We start from the raw sequence: 13,950 nt of genomic DNA, 5'->3' as shown, positions 1-13,950 counted from the left end.
AGGGCAGGCTAGGGGGAGTGGTGGGGGTGCTTGGGATCTTCCCTCTCCTTGGTCTCCTCTTGGATTTGCAGAGATTATTTTGCAGCACTTTCTAGTTATGATTCAGATGAGCCAGTTAAAGGCAAGGCTCACTGTGTCCTCCATTCTATAACCATTTGTTCTTCCTTTGTTGGATCAGAAAAGTGACTTGCAAGACTGCTGGCTCCTGAACTATGGGGTCCAGTGGTCTGACTCATGAGCTCTCTCCAAAGTGGGGTTAAGTGCTTGAGTGTAGGATCCCAAGGATTAAAGAATTTGGGTCTCACAACACTCTCTTTGCTCTCCCCTGGATATCCCTCCACACTCTTCATTTTATTGCTGCCTCTTCCATCTGCCATGGGACAGATGCAGAAAGTGCTGTAGCCCTAGGCCAAGGAGCTGAGATTGGGTTGTGTCAGAGGAAAACTACCAGTTGTATTGGGTTTGTGTGCAGACAGAAAGATCAGTGAAGGAGGGGGAGGAGGTGCTCCAGGCATCAGAGCAGAGATTCCCCTGCAACCTGTGGTGAATACCATGGTGAGGCAGCTGTGCCCATGCAGCCCATGGAGATCCACAGTGGAGCAGATATCCAACTGCATCCGCTGGAGGACCCCATGTCAGAGCAGGTGGATGGCCAAAGGAGACTATGACCCTGTGGGAAGCCCATGCTGGAGCAGGTTTGGTGGCAGGACTGGTGACCCTGCAGGGTCCCCACACTGGAGCAGCCTGGGTCTGAAGGACTGCACCTTGTGGGAGGGATTCCATGCTTGAGCAGAGTAGAAGTGGGAAGACTCCTCCCCCCTGAAGAGGAAGAAGCAGCAGAGACAACATGTGATGAACTGAGCACAACTCTCCACTCCCTATCCCCCTGCACTGTGGAGGGGAAGGAGGTAGAGAATTCGTGAGTAAAGTCAAGCCTGGGAAAAAGGGAGGGCTTGGGCGGGAAGCTGTTTTAGGATTTGTTTTTATTTTTCATTATCCTACTCTGATTTGATTAGTAATAAATTAAACTAATTTCCCCAAGTTGGTCTGTTTTTCCCACGACAGTATCTGGAGAGTGATCTCTCCCTGTCCTTACCACAACGCATTTCATTGTATTTTCTCTCCCCTGTCCAGCTGAGAAAGGGAGTGATAGAGCAGCTTTGGTGGGCACCTGGCATCCAGCCAGGGGTGACTGTGAAGATGGTGAATATAAGGAAGCAGGAGTGATGGACTCACCTTTCCCCATGAGCCAGCTTTCACAGAGATTTCCATTTCTTCTGGTCATTTTTCTAGGTGATGTGTAATTTCTAGAGCTTCCCATTCCTACCCCTAATGACCTCCTCCATTTCTCTAATAAGATTCCTCCTCAGAGATTAGCAAATGTCTTGGGAAGTCAGAGTATACACCATCCACTTCATTCCCCTTATCTGTCATGCAGCTAAAAGAAAAATCCAATGCAACAGTATCTGAGCTGGCTAAACTCTGCCTGTAAAGCCAGAGGCGTAGACAGTCCTCTTGCAAGGGACTCTATCCCTTAGTGATGAACAATTTGACATTGTTCATTGGTTGTGCCCCGAGCTACAAAGGCACTGGTGTCTCCTTGTAGGCAAAAGATTGATATGACACACTGGGGTTTACATGGGAATGGTTTGGCTGTGTAGCAGGTTCCTCATGTGGTTCATTCCCTTGTATCAGCTTCATGATGTGGGTGAGCACAAGTGTGTTGTCCTCTCATACATTTGTAGAGAAGCAAGCCCATTTGACAGGTATGCTGTACCCCAAACATAAAGCGGTTTTAGGGGCCTAGTTTGAATCCTCAGAGCTCAGCTGCTTTGCAACATCACTGCCATATTCCTGTGTTTCCCATCCTTCCTGAGGATCTGTTTCTGCTCTCTGCCAGACCCACCTCTGTTTTCAGCAGGCTGAATAGGTCAGTGCTTATCTGACACCTAAGGAACACCAGGTTATTCCGGGCATATCTCTCTCTCTGGCAAAGCTCAATCTGTGAAGCATCTTCTGGGTATGGCTCAGAGATCAGGGTCTGCAGGAATGGAGAAGCTTTGACCATTCTTACAAAATAGTGTATTGGCTAAAGCCCTCCCCCCTCTAATCTGTTCTCCTTTTGAAAAGGAGTTAAACCTACCTGGAAAGACCCTCCTACTTCTCACAGAATTCTGGTTTTGAGGTGGCAGAAGAGTCCACTCCGTCCTGCTACCTGAACTTTTCCACTTTGGAAGGAGTAATCAAATAGTATTTAAACCCTGGGTTGCAGTGAGGGAGTGAAAAGAAGCAGGAATTTCAGTCCTGGGAGTTGGGGTGATGTGGTTTCCTGTTCAGACTCCAGTGAATACTTATATAAATTATGCTATGGAGTCATGTTACCCTCCTCCTCTCTTCTTCTTCAGCCCAATTAATATTTACTCATTTCATGCTTGGTGGAAGAGACTGAAATTCATAATATGAGCATACTTGACTAATTTCAAACTTCTATGCAGTGTTCCAGGTCTACTCTCCAAGTCCTTCATCTCCTAGAATAGGAGGGAGCTCCTCCCTCTCCACTGCAGTGCCCTTTCACAGGCATTTCTCTGAATCCTTGCCTAAATTTATTCACCTTTTTCTTCAATGAGCACAGCTTTAGTTCATTCCTCAGTTGTTCCTATTTTTGTCCAGCTTTGCCTTTCTTGACAGGATTGCAGGTACCTTTCTATGCAGGAAAACATCTGGATGGTGGCATGAGAACTGCCCCAAGCCATTCCTTCAGTGACCATTCTATGGGCCCCTTGAACTCCTCCATGGTACAGGAGGGGTAGTCACAGTGCCGTGGCCATTTGGTCATTCTTGGCTGAAGTTGCTGATATCACAGCCAGCCCTGAAGTGGCATTTAGCCAGGCACACACTTTATCTGGTAGCTTTGTCCCAACAGCCCACTTTACATTAATTGCCATGCTGCTGATGTGGCAGTGTGTTTCAGTCCCTGATACCCGAAGCCAGGCAGATGAGAGATGCCAGACTTCAGCCCAGGAGCCCTCCCAGGAGCTTCCTCTGCCCTCCTCCCTGCGACTCTGTATCTGAACATCTTTGTCCTTTTCGGTGCCTGACACTGCTGCTGTATCACAGATGAAAAACATCCTTTGCTGTATGAAATAGTTCCTGCTTGATTTGTCTTTCTTCTCTCTCTCTCTCTTTTTTTTTTTTTTTTTCTGTTCAGCCTTTTCTTCTTGTTCCTGTGCTCCCTCCCCCCTCTCCTCGATCAGTCAGACTTCTCCTAAGCCCTGATGTGTTGTGACTAGGGTTGACTGACAGCACTTCATGCCTGACACACATCTCTGGGATGCAGCCCAGGATGTGTATTTAAGCGCAAAGCTGGATTGTGAAGTGCCATGTGGGAGCCTCTGAGAAAGGAGTCAAAACACCATCAAGCCTATTCTTCCTGAGAGGAATGGAGATGTTGCATGGAGCCTGTAGATGCCAGGAGTGACTCTGCAGCTTGAAGGCTGGGCAGGGGTCCTCCTGTCCCATAAGCACTGAAAGCTGTATTTAACCTGTCCTCCTGTCCCATAAGCACTGAAAGCTGTATTTAACCTGTCCTCCTGTCCCATAAGCACTGAAAACTGTATTTAACCTCTTAGCAGAGCCAGAGCAAGGGAGCCACAGAGAACCAACCCCGCTTTTCTGATTGGCAATGCTACTTTTAAGCTCATACTGGGTCTAGGCAGATGATATGGAGCAAACAGTGAAGTGATCTTCTACTGCATGTGCTCTGGGCATTGGACATGGTACCCTGTGGTGGCCGTCTCTGGTGTTTTGTCAGGGAAGGATGAGAAAATTTGGGATGCAACTGAAAAGAGGGAGTTGATTCATGAGACTACATTCCATCCTCTCTTCATCAGTGGACTTTCAGAGAAGCTGTTCTTTACTTTCCCAAAATTTTTTTTGTTTCCACCCCAAACCTGGAATGGGTAGAAATCACGGAATCATTAAATAATTTGGGTTGGAAGGCACCTTTAAAGGCTGCCTAGTCCCATGCTCCATAATGACCAGGGCCATCATCAACTAGATCAGATTATTGTTCAACATGACCTTGAATGTTTCTAGGGATGGGACATCTACCACCTCTCTGGACAACTTGTGCCAGTGTTTTACTATCCTTGTTGTAAAAACTTCTTCTTTATATCAAATCAAAATCGACTCTCCTTTGGTTTAAAACTCTTTCCCCTAGAGATGCGCTGGCAAAGCTTTGGCTGGAGTCACAGCTCTGAATCAATTTATTCAGCCACCACACTCATCTTGTTTCAGCCCTGCCTGGGCTCTTGGGTTATTATTGGTGTACGTGAGAGCATTTTCAGCAGAATGGGCTCTGATGAGTTGCAGAGAGCCATGGCTCTGCTGGGGATGAAGGAAGGGTGGTCTGGCATGGAAGACTTGAGTGAAGTAGAAACAGCTGTTGTCCTCCTCTCTCTTAGCCCACCTGCAGCCTCAAGACTGCTTGCCCAAGCTCAGCAATTATCTCGTAGGGCTTGGAGCCAGGCTGTTCTGCTTTCTCCCAGCCAATGCAGACTTTAGACAAGCTGGCTGGACTGGAAGGTATAATCTGCTCTTGGAGGAGGTCTGTGGTTATGAGAAGCATACTGAGCATCATTGTGTTACCATCCGCTGCTTGCCACCTCCCAAGTTTTCTGAGTGCAGCCATCTCTGAGCACCTTCTGTGTTTATTTCCCTGTCTTATACAAAGTCACCTAAAAATCCTTTTTGTTGGCACCCCTGGAGACCCCAGTTGCTGCTTGGAAATCTCTTAGAGAAGTAATCATCTTCTTTGAGTTGCAACATCACTCACCTTCAGTCCCTCTGACAGTCCCAGTTTACTTGTGTGTTTGGCTGTAGAGCACCAAAAGCCAGAAGCCAACCACTGTTGGTTGGCTTCTGGTTTGTAGTTTTCTTCCCCTGGGAGAAAAACAACTGGGTCACAACTTGTCCCTTGATCTCCTCACCTGCTGCCCTGTCCCCTGCTCTCCTGGTGGCTCTGACACTATGGTGGAAGGGAGGAATAACACCTCAGTGTTACTGGTGCTGGGGTGGGAGGTGTTCTTACTTCTGAAGGTGGGGAAGAAGCACATGGTGATTACACTGAGAAGCAGGGACTGTTTTGGGGTTCATGCCTTTTCCCAAATAGTGTTAGTGTTCCTCTGCCCTGCCATGGGACCAAAAGGAATGGGTTGGAAAAGCCCTCAGAACCCGCTTGGAGCAGGACAGCTTGGATCAGATCACTGAGGGCCTTCTTGACTTGATTTGACTTGACTTGACTACCATGTTAGTTTTTCTGCTGTTTCTTAATGCTATATCTTTTTTCATCTGAATTTTATTCATCTCCATCTCTCCATTTTATTTTTTTGTTCCTGTTTTCCTTTTGTCCAGCTACATGTCCAGTCCATGGCAGAAGTCGAGTGTTGAAGCCCATCCTGCTTTACCCCTTACAGGCACAACCCACCATTCACACTTCAGCAGATGCCTCCTGAGCAGGTGAGTGTCAGAGGTGCACCAGCAGGGGTGAACTGTTGCAAGAGAGACCTGGATTGAGCTATGAAAATCTTCTTGACTGATATCTTGGTTAAAACTCCCTTCAGGAGCTAGCCTGGAGTTGGCTATTAAGGGCCATCCCTTCAGAGTGAAGGGGTAATCCTTGTGCAGGAATTAGCAGTTCAGCACACCTGTTACCACAAGAGACTCCAGCTGAAAAGAGAAGAAGGATGGGAGGGGGTGAGGAAAAAAAAAAAAAAAGAGGCTCTTCAATTTAGCACAATTATCTCAATTTTCCCAGGATAAGGATCCTTGAGATATTTATCTGATTTATAAGGGTGCACGGCAAGGCAGCAGACACGTCCTTAAAGAGACATTTATTAATTTCTTATGCATGGATGAGGGGAGAAGAAAGAAAAAACAGATGAGTAAGAAGGAGACGCTGCAAGGAGAATGTTTTGGAGCTGGGAAGGAAAAGGGATACCAGGCTGCTCTGTATGTTTTCACTTGTGTTTAATAATTTGTAGACAACTGCGCTGGCCAAAAGAAATGCTGAAGGCTGCTTCAGAGAGGTGTCTGGGCAGAAGCAGGAAGAGGTTGGTCAGACTGGGGCAGCAGCAGAAATCCTGTTGTGGACTGTGTCACCTTTAAACATTTGGCAGTTGATACTCCAGGGTACGCTTGTTAAGAATTTCTTTTGCTTACTTTTCTGCTGGGGGAATGATGAGGGTTAGATTTATGCCTGCCTGGAGAACTTGCCCAATCACAGAGAAGTGCTCCAACACTGCATCAGTTTGGCTATGGTGAGACGAGGTTTCTGTAGGATTCATCTTATCTAAGTGCAGATGTTCTGGGCTCAGGAAATGCATGATGGTCTATATTCTCTTTTAGGAAAGGGGAGCAGAATTCACCTGGCACTCTTGGATGCCCACCTTTGGAGGGAGTGCACTTCTTTCCATTAAAAAATACAGCCCTTGTTTTTATTTCATGCAGTGTCGTCGTACCTTCTGCTTTGTCCCTCTTGTCCATACCAATACTCTGCCTCTTAGTCCTCCTTCTCTGTACCAAATCCTAATGCCTCTTCCTCCTTTCTTATGCCCTGCAACTCCCAGTGTTTTCTCTGCACCTTAGTAACCGAAATGATTCTGGAGACCTTCTGCATCTTGGAGGCTGCATCTTTGCTCTCACCCTCATCTTTATCTTCATATTATCTGTACGGGGAAGCAGGTATGAAAATCCTCATCTTTCCCAAAAGCATAACTGCCTGCTGCCATCCCTGCAGCTTCTCACAGCTCCCTTTCCCCTCCATCACATTCAGGCTTCTCAGCATCCCTCTGCAGCCCTTTTGCCTCTCTGTTGCTCCTTCACATCTACATCCCTTATTGTTCCGCCAACACTGTCTTGTCACATTGTGCCTTACTCCCTTGATTTGACAATAGAGAGAAAAAAAGAAGGGATTCAGTGGAGGCGAATGAAATGGGAAGTGGAAGAGGAGGAGGAGAGAAAGAGAACATCAGAGGGAATGTGAGCAAATGCTCGTAGCTTAACGTGGCTCAGCAAGTCACCTGGGGGAGTCATGGACTGAGGGGTCACTGACCCTTGTGAGTAAATTTCTGTAATAAACTCATGAAAGTACTGGCAGGCCCAAGCGATTTAGTTTAGAAATTGCTGTAGTTCAGCTCCCCTCAAATGCAATTCAGCAGGACCGTTAGCAGGCACAAAGCCCTTGCCAGCCTTAATATGGATTACTTTTCTTTGTCCGTTAAGTTCATCTCTTTACAGCATGGTTATGTTCTCATAAATTTGTTGCAGTGTGTTTGCCGGCAGCTGACCCATTGGAAAGGATTTGTGTTCACCAGAAAAGCATCTTGGATAAACCTATCTTTGGCAATATGCCTTTTTAAGGCCCTTCTGCACACATGTTGCTCTAGGAAATAACTGCTTTGTAAAAGACCAACTGGCTTCACTATCAAAGTCAGACTGAGGCAGCAACTCTTGACCGTCGCACATGGGCACCTGCTTGTCATCACTTGCTGTGGATCTCACACCTCCTGCCCCCTTTTGTAATAGCTGACTTCAATAAACGAGATGCAGCATAACTATGAGGGGACAGATTTTCAGATTCCCTGATCTCAGTAAGTTTCTTATAACATTAGAAAGTCAGAGGTGCTTATCTCCCTGTGGTACTTAAATTCTTCTCTGGGATCTGTGTATATATAAACTTCACTTACCCAGTTCTGTGAGTGGACATTGCTGGGGTGGTAAGGGAATTCATAAGCCTCCTCTGGGCTGCAGAAGTCCAGCTGTTCAGCTCCCTGTATTGGTATTGTATTGTTTAGTGTTGGTATTTGTGTAGTGGGATGCTGCTCCATGGCAAGGGAAGAATACTGCAAGGGGAAGTGCAGTCAGGTGCAGGGCATCTACATTTATCCCGTTTATCTTCATCTTGGCCTATCTGCCCACCCTATGCCTGGCAAGGCTGAAGACAAGTCCCTTTCAAGCCGAAGCAGCCTTTCAGGACATCCCTGATGTACTCTGGAAGGGGAGGAAGACTAGTATGAGGAATGTTTCCAGCCCATTGCTACTTACCTGCTCTCTTCCCACCGAACTGCCTTTAGTCATGAGTTGTGCTGTGCACTTAGGAGGGAGAAGAAAAAAACAGAAAGAAAGAAAATCAGGGAGGGGAAAAAGCAAATCAAAGAACAGTGTGTTTCTTGTTGTTTGATCTTTGAGGAATGCTGAAGAAATCTCTTAGGCTGCTGTCTCCCCGGTTGTGCTCGTAAGGAGATTACGGACCTCGTGCTTTCACAGGAAAACACCCGGCTGCTGGGCCTGGCACACTAATCCAGACAAAGGATAACAGCGGCCTAATTAATTCTCATGTCTCTGAATCTGATAACAGCACAGTACACAGACGAGTCCGTAAGGACTTAATGAGTTTAATCGACTGCACTTGATGATTTTATTTGAAACCTTGTGCCACAAATTAAACTATTAAAAATGCACTTGAACTTGATTGGCAGCTGTAATCCAGGCAAAGTCGACTTAATCCACAGGGGCAGGGAGCAGGGATAGATGCAAAAGGCTGGAGATGAGGGGAGTGGAAGGGAGTCTCAGGCGGGTAAGGGGATTTTGGAATGAGTATAAGGGAAAGCCAGAAAGAAGGGCAGTGACTTAGGGGAGGTGGGGGTGAGACAGGGAGGGTGGTGGGGTAAGGTATTTATCTGTGGTTACCCAGCTCTGGACTGAGCTGTGGGATGAGGGAAGGATTTGCATCTGTTCTTGTTCTGTGCTCTGCTCTACAGGGCTCTCTGAGCAGCTGGAGGGGCTTTTGGCTGTCAGCTGGTTGGAGAAAATTAGCTGCTGGTTTGAGGTGTAACAACAAGGTTTTGCACAACCGGGGTGAGGATGGCATGAATCTTGGGCCCAACCTCCAAATCTTGTGCAAACCATCTTGGTGAAAGGCCAGGGAAATGCACACAGGGATGTACACTGCAGCGTGTCCCAGGTGTGCACACAAATACTCGGTTGCTCTTCCTCTCTAAAATCTGCCCAGGTGAAAAGCAGCCTGTAAAAAGGCACCTTTGCCCACATGGACTGTCTGGTACACCTGTGCAGAGGCAGATACACCCTCCTATGTGTTCTCTGCTCACTGCTGTCACTGACATGTCCAGTTGTGCTCATCCAGTTTGTTCCCATATATAAGTACCTATATACATATGCACACATGCACAAGAAGTGATTTTCTCAAAGTGGGTCATTAGCCCAGGAAGGAAATAGCATGGAAGTCTGCTTTGAAAGTCCTTTGTCCCCTACTCTGCTATTTAAAGTAATTTGCAAAAGATTTACAAAATTATAAACCAATTTGCAAATAAATGATCATGATTAATGGCATATTCTTTAGGAGGTGACAGATCCATAATAGATCTGTAATCCCTCTTATTATGTGGGAACCATTAATAGCAGTAGGTGTTGAGAGACTACATTAAAGCTAGAATGGGCTTCAGCTAAGTCTCTGGAGTGGAGCAGGTCAAGTTTTTGTTGCTATGGCTTCTTTACCTATTGTTGTGCTCATAATTGGTAGAAAGCAATGTACCTCAGTGTTACTTGGGTTTCACAGCTTGCTCACCTCACTTATCCTGGCCTAAAACTCATGCTCTTTGGCAGCAGGGGGAAAGCCTTTATCAACTGATGAGTGAAGGCAGAGCACAGCACCATGACAGGAGTGGTGGGTGGCTCATCTCTTTGTGCATCTCATCTCCAGCTTTCCTTGTACTGTCTTCTGGAAGTGATAGGACAAGGGGTGACGGCTTCAAAGTGAAAGAGGATAAGTGTAGATTAGGTGTTAGGGAGAAAATCATGGCTGGGAGGGTGGTGAGGCACTGGCACAGGTTGCCCAGAGAGGTTGTGGATGCCCCATCCCTGAAAGTGTTCAAGGCTCAGTTGGATGAGGCTTTAAGCAACCTGGACTAGTGGAAGGTGTCTCTGTCCATGTCAGGGGCATGGAACGGGATGTTTTTTAAGGTTTCTTTCTAACTAGTCTATGATTCTATGATTCTCACTGGTCCTGACTGCATCTTGTGAGAGTGCTGGGAATGAATGGTTTTTTGGCAAGCAGCTCTTGAGGCTGTGTGTGGTGGGGGAGGCTTTGGTGCAAGGCGGAGAGGAGCGGGAGGGAGTGCATGTGGCACACCTGCACCTTCTGCCAGAGGCTGAACCACACTGGCTAAAGCACTTCTCGGAGATATTGAGTGATCAAGAGCAGTGCCAGTGTCTTTGATTTATGAAATAGCAGGGCTTTGCTACCTGGAAATAAGCAGGTGGTCCAACAGTCTAAAGCACACACCCTACTGTGAAGGAAGGTAAGATCCTACTCCAGTGATTCCCTTCACTCAAAGAAAATCCCTGCCTGACCTTACACCTTGTGAGGGGTTTAATGCATTGTACACAGATGGGACAGACCGAGCAGCTGCCAGAGAAATTTTGTGTATCCTGCTGAGTACCAGCCTGGGGCAGAGGGCAGCCTGGCCTCACTTGCTCCTGCACATGTTTTGAATATGAATTTGGTGTATTGACAAATAGCTGAAATGTTTTTATTTGATTGTTTACATTGATTGATTTCTAACTTTCCCTCCCACTTTTTGTATCTAACACCAAACCTGTGGCAGGGGCTGGGCAGTGTCACAGTGTGCTGTGATCTTGTGAGGTCCATGGTGCCTGCAGTGCTCTGTGTCTGTTCTGTGCTGGGACAGGAGTGTGAGTGAGGAAAAGGGCACTGCAGCACAGTTAATGATTAGTGAGTTGGTGATGCTCTTTCTATGGACAAAATGTGTTAGGGGAGGCTTTTTCAGGTGAGGTAACACTGAGATCCTGCCTGCATCTCCTTCTGAAGCCTGGCACTTTTGGAAAGCACAGAGATGGTAATTTAAGGTGTTGTGCATCCTGACTAATTACAGTGGTCCCGGCCATAACTGCCTTTTGCATTTCTCACCCTAAAATACACTATAAAGTTGCAATTTATTGTTAAACAGATGCTGTATGCTTTCTTAATAGTGGCTGCATTTTAATTTTTTTACTGAAAGGAAAATAATTGGCATATCTCTGACAGACGAATGCTTAAGGATCTTAACGGGGGAGATCAGCTAGGGAATGGCAAAATATTTTCGTCTATTTGGTGTTGTTAGTGCTTTGATTAAAAAGACTAATATTTCTGAGTCTGTCACTTAGCATGAACAGCAGGGTATTTTGTTATCAGGTAATTTCCTGCCTACAGTGGCTACAGAAATGGTTGGATGTAAATCATGCAGTTAATAATACTCCACTATAGAAGGCAGATGCAACTGCTAATTGCAGAGCCTCGGATGCTTGGTGAAATCACAACAACTTATCAGCCTCTGTCAGGTCACTCCAGCTCTTCCCCAATCTCACAACTTCTGCCAGGCAGGATGCCACAGATGATGGTGCAAGTCTGTCCCTTCTGCTGCCCTCGCAGCCAAATCCTGGGGTGATTACAGGCTAGGGAGCAGCCCAGCTAGTCCATGGGCTGTCCCCATGGTGGGGAAGCGCAGGCAGCACCGGCACAGTCGGCAAACAGCCACACAGCCAGCACACGCAGCACTCGTCAAATATTTACCCTTTGTTTCAATCCTGACCTCTTTGCCTCTCAAGATAAATAATTTAGTGTGGAAGCCTTGAAGGTTAATCTTGCATTTATTTAATGTTACAGGACACTTGGCTCACTTACAGCTAAAAGCCCTGCGTGCTGGTTGTTAGTTTATTTAATCCAAGTGCCATTTTCTTCACCCTCTTTGAATTGCTGAAAGGCAGGAAGGAGAAGGAAGTGAGGACATGGAAGAGTTATCTGTATGCAGCTTTTAGCTCCTGCTGCAAACTCCATCAGGAGCAGCACCCTGGGGAAGCGTCGATCCGAGTGCCTCAGCCCAGCCAGGCATGTCATCCGCCAGTCGATCCAAGGGGCTGGCTCTGAGTGCCAGTGAGAAAAAAGGGGAAAAGCAGAGGATCTGACATCCCGGCACACCGGCTGTGATAGAGCTGCCTGCCTTTGCCCAAGTCTGACAGAAATTGCTGGTGTGCCAAAGGAAAAAAAAAAAGAGACAGCATGATGGGGGCAGGGAGGGGGAAGAGGTGAGGCAGTGGGGAGGAAGAGTGTTTGCCTTCATTGATGAGATGCGTTTTCTCTCCTTTGTCCAAAAGCATCAGGTGGTCCTTTGTGGGAGACCTCTGCAGCATTACTGGAAAACTAATGCAGAGGGGAGGGTGTCTGAGGGAGCTCTGGGCTCTGATTTACCTCGAATGATGTTTGCAGTATTTTCTGGTAGGCTAGGTAAAAATTTTTGGGAGGCTTGCAGGTGGTTCAGCACTGGGAGGCTCAGCAGTGGGGGGCTCAGCAACTCTTCCTGCTGCCAGGGCCAGCAACGAGAAAATGACAGGAGCTCCCAGGCTTCAGCAGAGGCAGAGATCACCTTGTTGTCGAGGAGTTTCACACTGATGGATATAAAGGGAGTTGTAAACTTATTTGACAGTGACTTTCAAGGACTGGAGGAGACATTTCAGCATCATCCTTCTCTTTGCTTCGCATTTCTAGAGATGCACGAAAACAAATGCACAGTCCTTCCTGAGACTGTCAATATATCTACACTCTTTAAACATATTGGACAAAACAGCTGCAAAAAAAAGCCAAGCATGTGAAGCAGGCTGACTGCTGAAGTTGGTTTGGCTTTTACAGCCCAGTCCACCATTTTGCACAAGAAATTTGGTGCTAGCTGCTCCCTCCTGTCTGGGGCTTACAGCCAGTAACTCATGAGGAGGGCAAATTCCAAGACTTCAGACCAACCTATCTGTATGCATTCAAGAGCAGACCCACATGGGCAACAGGCAGTGAGTAAGTCAGTTTTTCCAATCCCCATGGCCAAGCCTAGTGGCAGTGCCACTACCACGTTTTGGCCCCAGGCACCCTCTCAAGTTCTGGCTTAAGAAAGCTCCCTCCCAGCCTCAGCTTGTGCCTCACTAGCTCTCGACAGCCACTTTGGCAAGCTCTGCATTTGTCTGGATGCGCTCCTCACCTCTTGCAGTGATAGCTACACTCATCCACCACTTCAGAGCATCTTGTCAACTTCCTTCCCACCCTTTTCTAGAGGCCTCCTAAGGAGAAATGTCTCTGATTTCTCTAAAGGAAATAATCCTTGCATTTGGTAGCATTAAGGCCAGCCAGGGAAGAGGAGAAGTGTCAGAGGATGCTGGCAGTGCGATCACACCCTAACATAGTCACATTTTCACCTGCTCATGTCGTCCAGCCCAGCTGCGACTTGCTGGTAATTACTCGCTTGTAGCTGGTGTGAGACTCCCAGTTCTCAAAGCCATCTGCTTACCTCCAGGTCCCTGCTGTGTGATCTTTCATTTGGAGTTCACCTCTACAGTTTATGGCAGTTTCCAGGATAACATTCCAGCTGGAGAGCCTCTTGACTCCATCCTGTGCTGGCTTTTTCTCCTTTTGAAGGACATTTCGCTTCCTTCAATAAACACCAACAGGATGCCCAATGTAGCCTGGCAGGATTTGACCCAAAAGGGATAGCCACGTGTGGATAGACTTGAGTGTCTGGGTGTTCACTTGTACAATCCAAATCTCCTCAGGTAGAGATGTGATCAGAATGACCTTTTCCATGAGCTTCAAGTGCTTCAATATTAAATGGGAAATAGCACAAGATCAATGTACCTCATGGCCTTTCAATGCCTCAGCCTGAACCAGGAGAGACAGTAATAAGAAAAAGTCAGAATAATTTAATAAAGAGTGTATGAGGGTTTTTTTTTCCTTCTAGTGAGGGTGCTCATATATGTTTGGATTGGTGAATAGGCTTATTTTTGTTCAAGGCAGTAATTCGGCTCAATTTTAATTTCATTTTGGTTCTTACTGGCATT

The sequence above is a fragment of the Chiroxiphia lanceolata genome, chromosome 11 (assembly GCF_009829145.1).
Source record: "Chiroxiphia lanceolata isolate bChiLan1 chromosome 11, bChiLan1.pri, whole genome shotgun sequence".
NCBI lineage: Eukaryota > Metazoa > Chordata > Aves > Passeriformes > Pipridae > Chiroxiphia > Chiroxiphia lanceolata.
Note: the sequence above shows the minus strand (reverse complement) of the source record.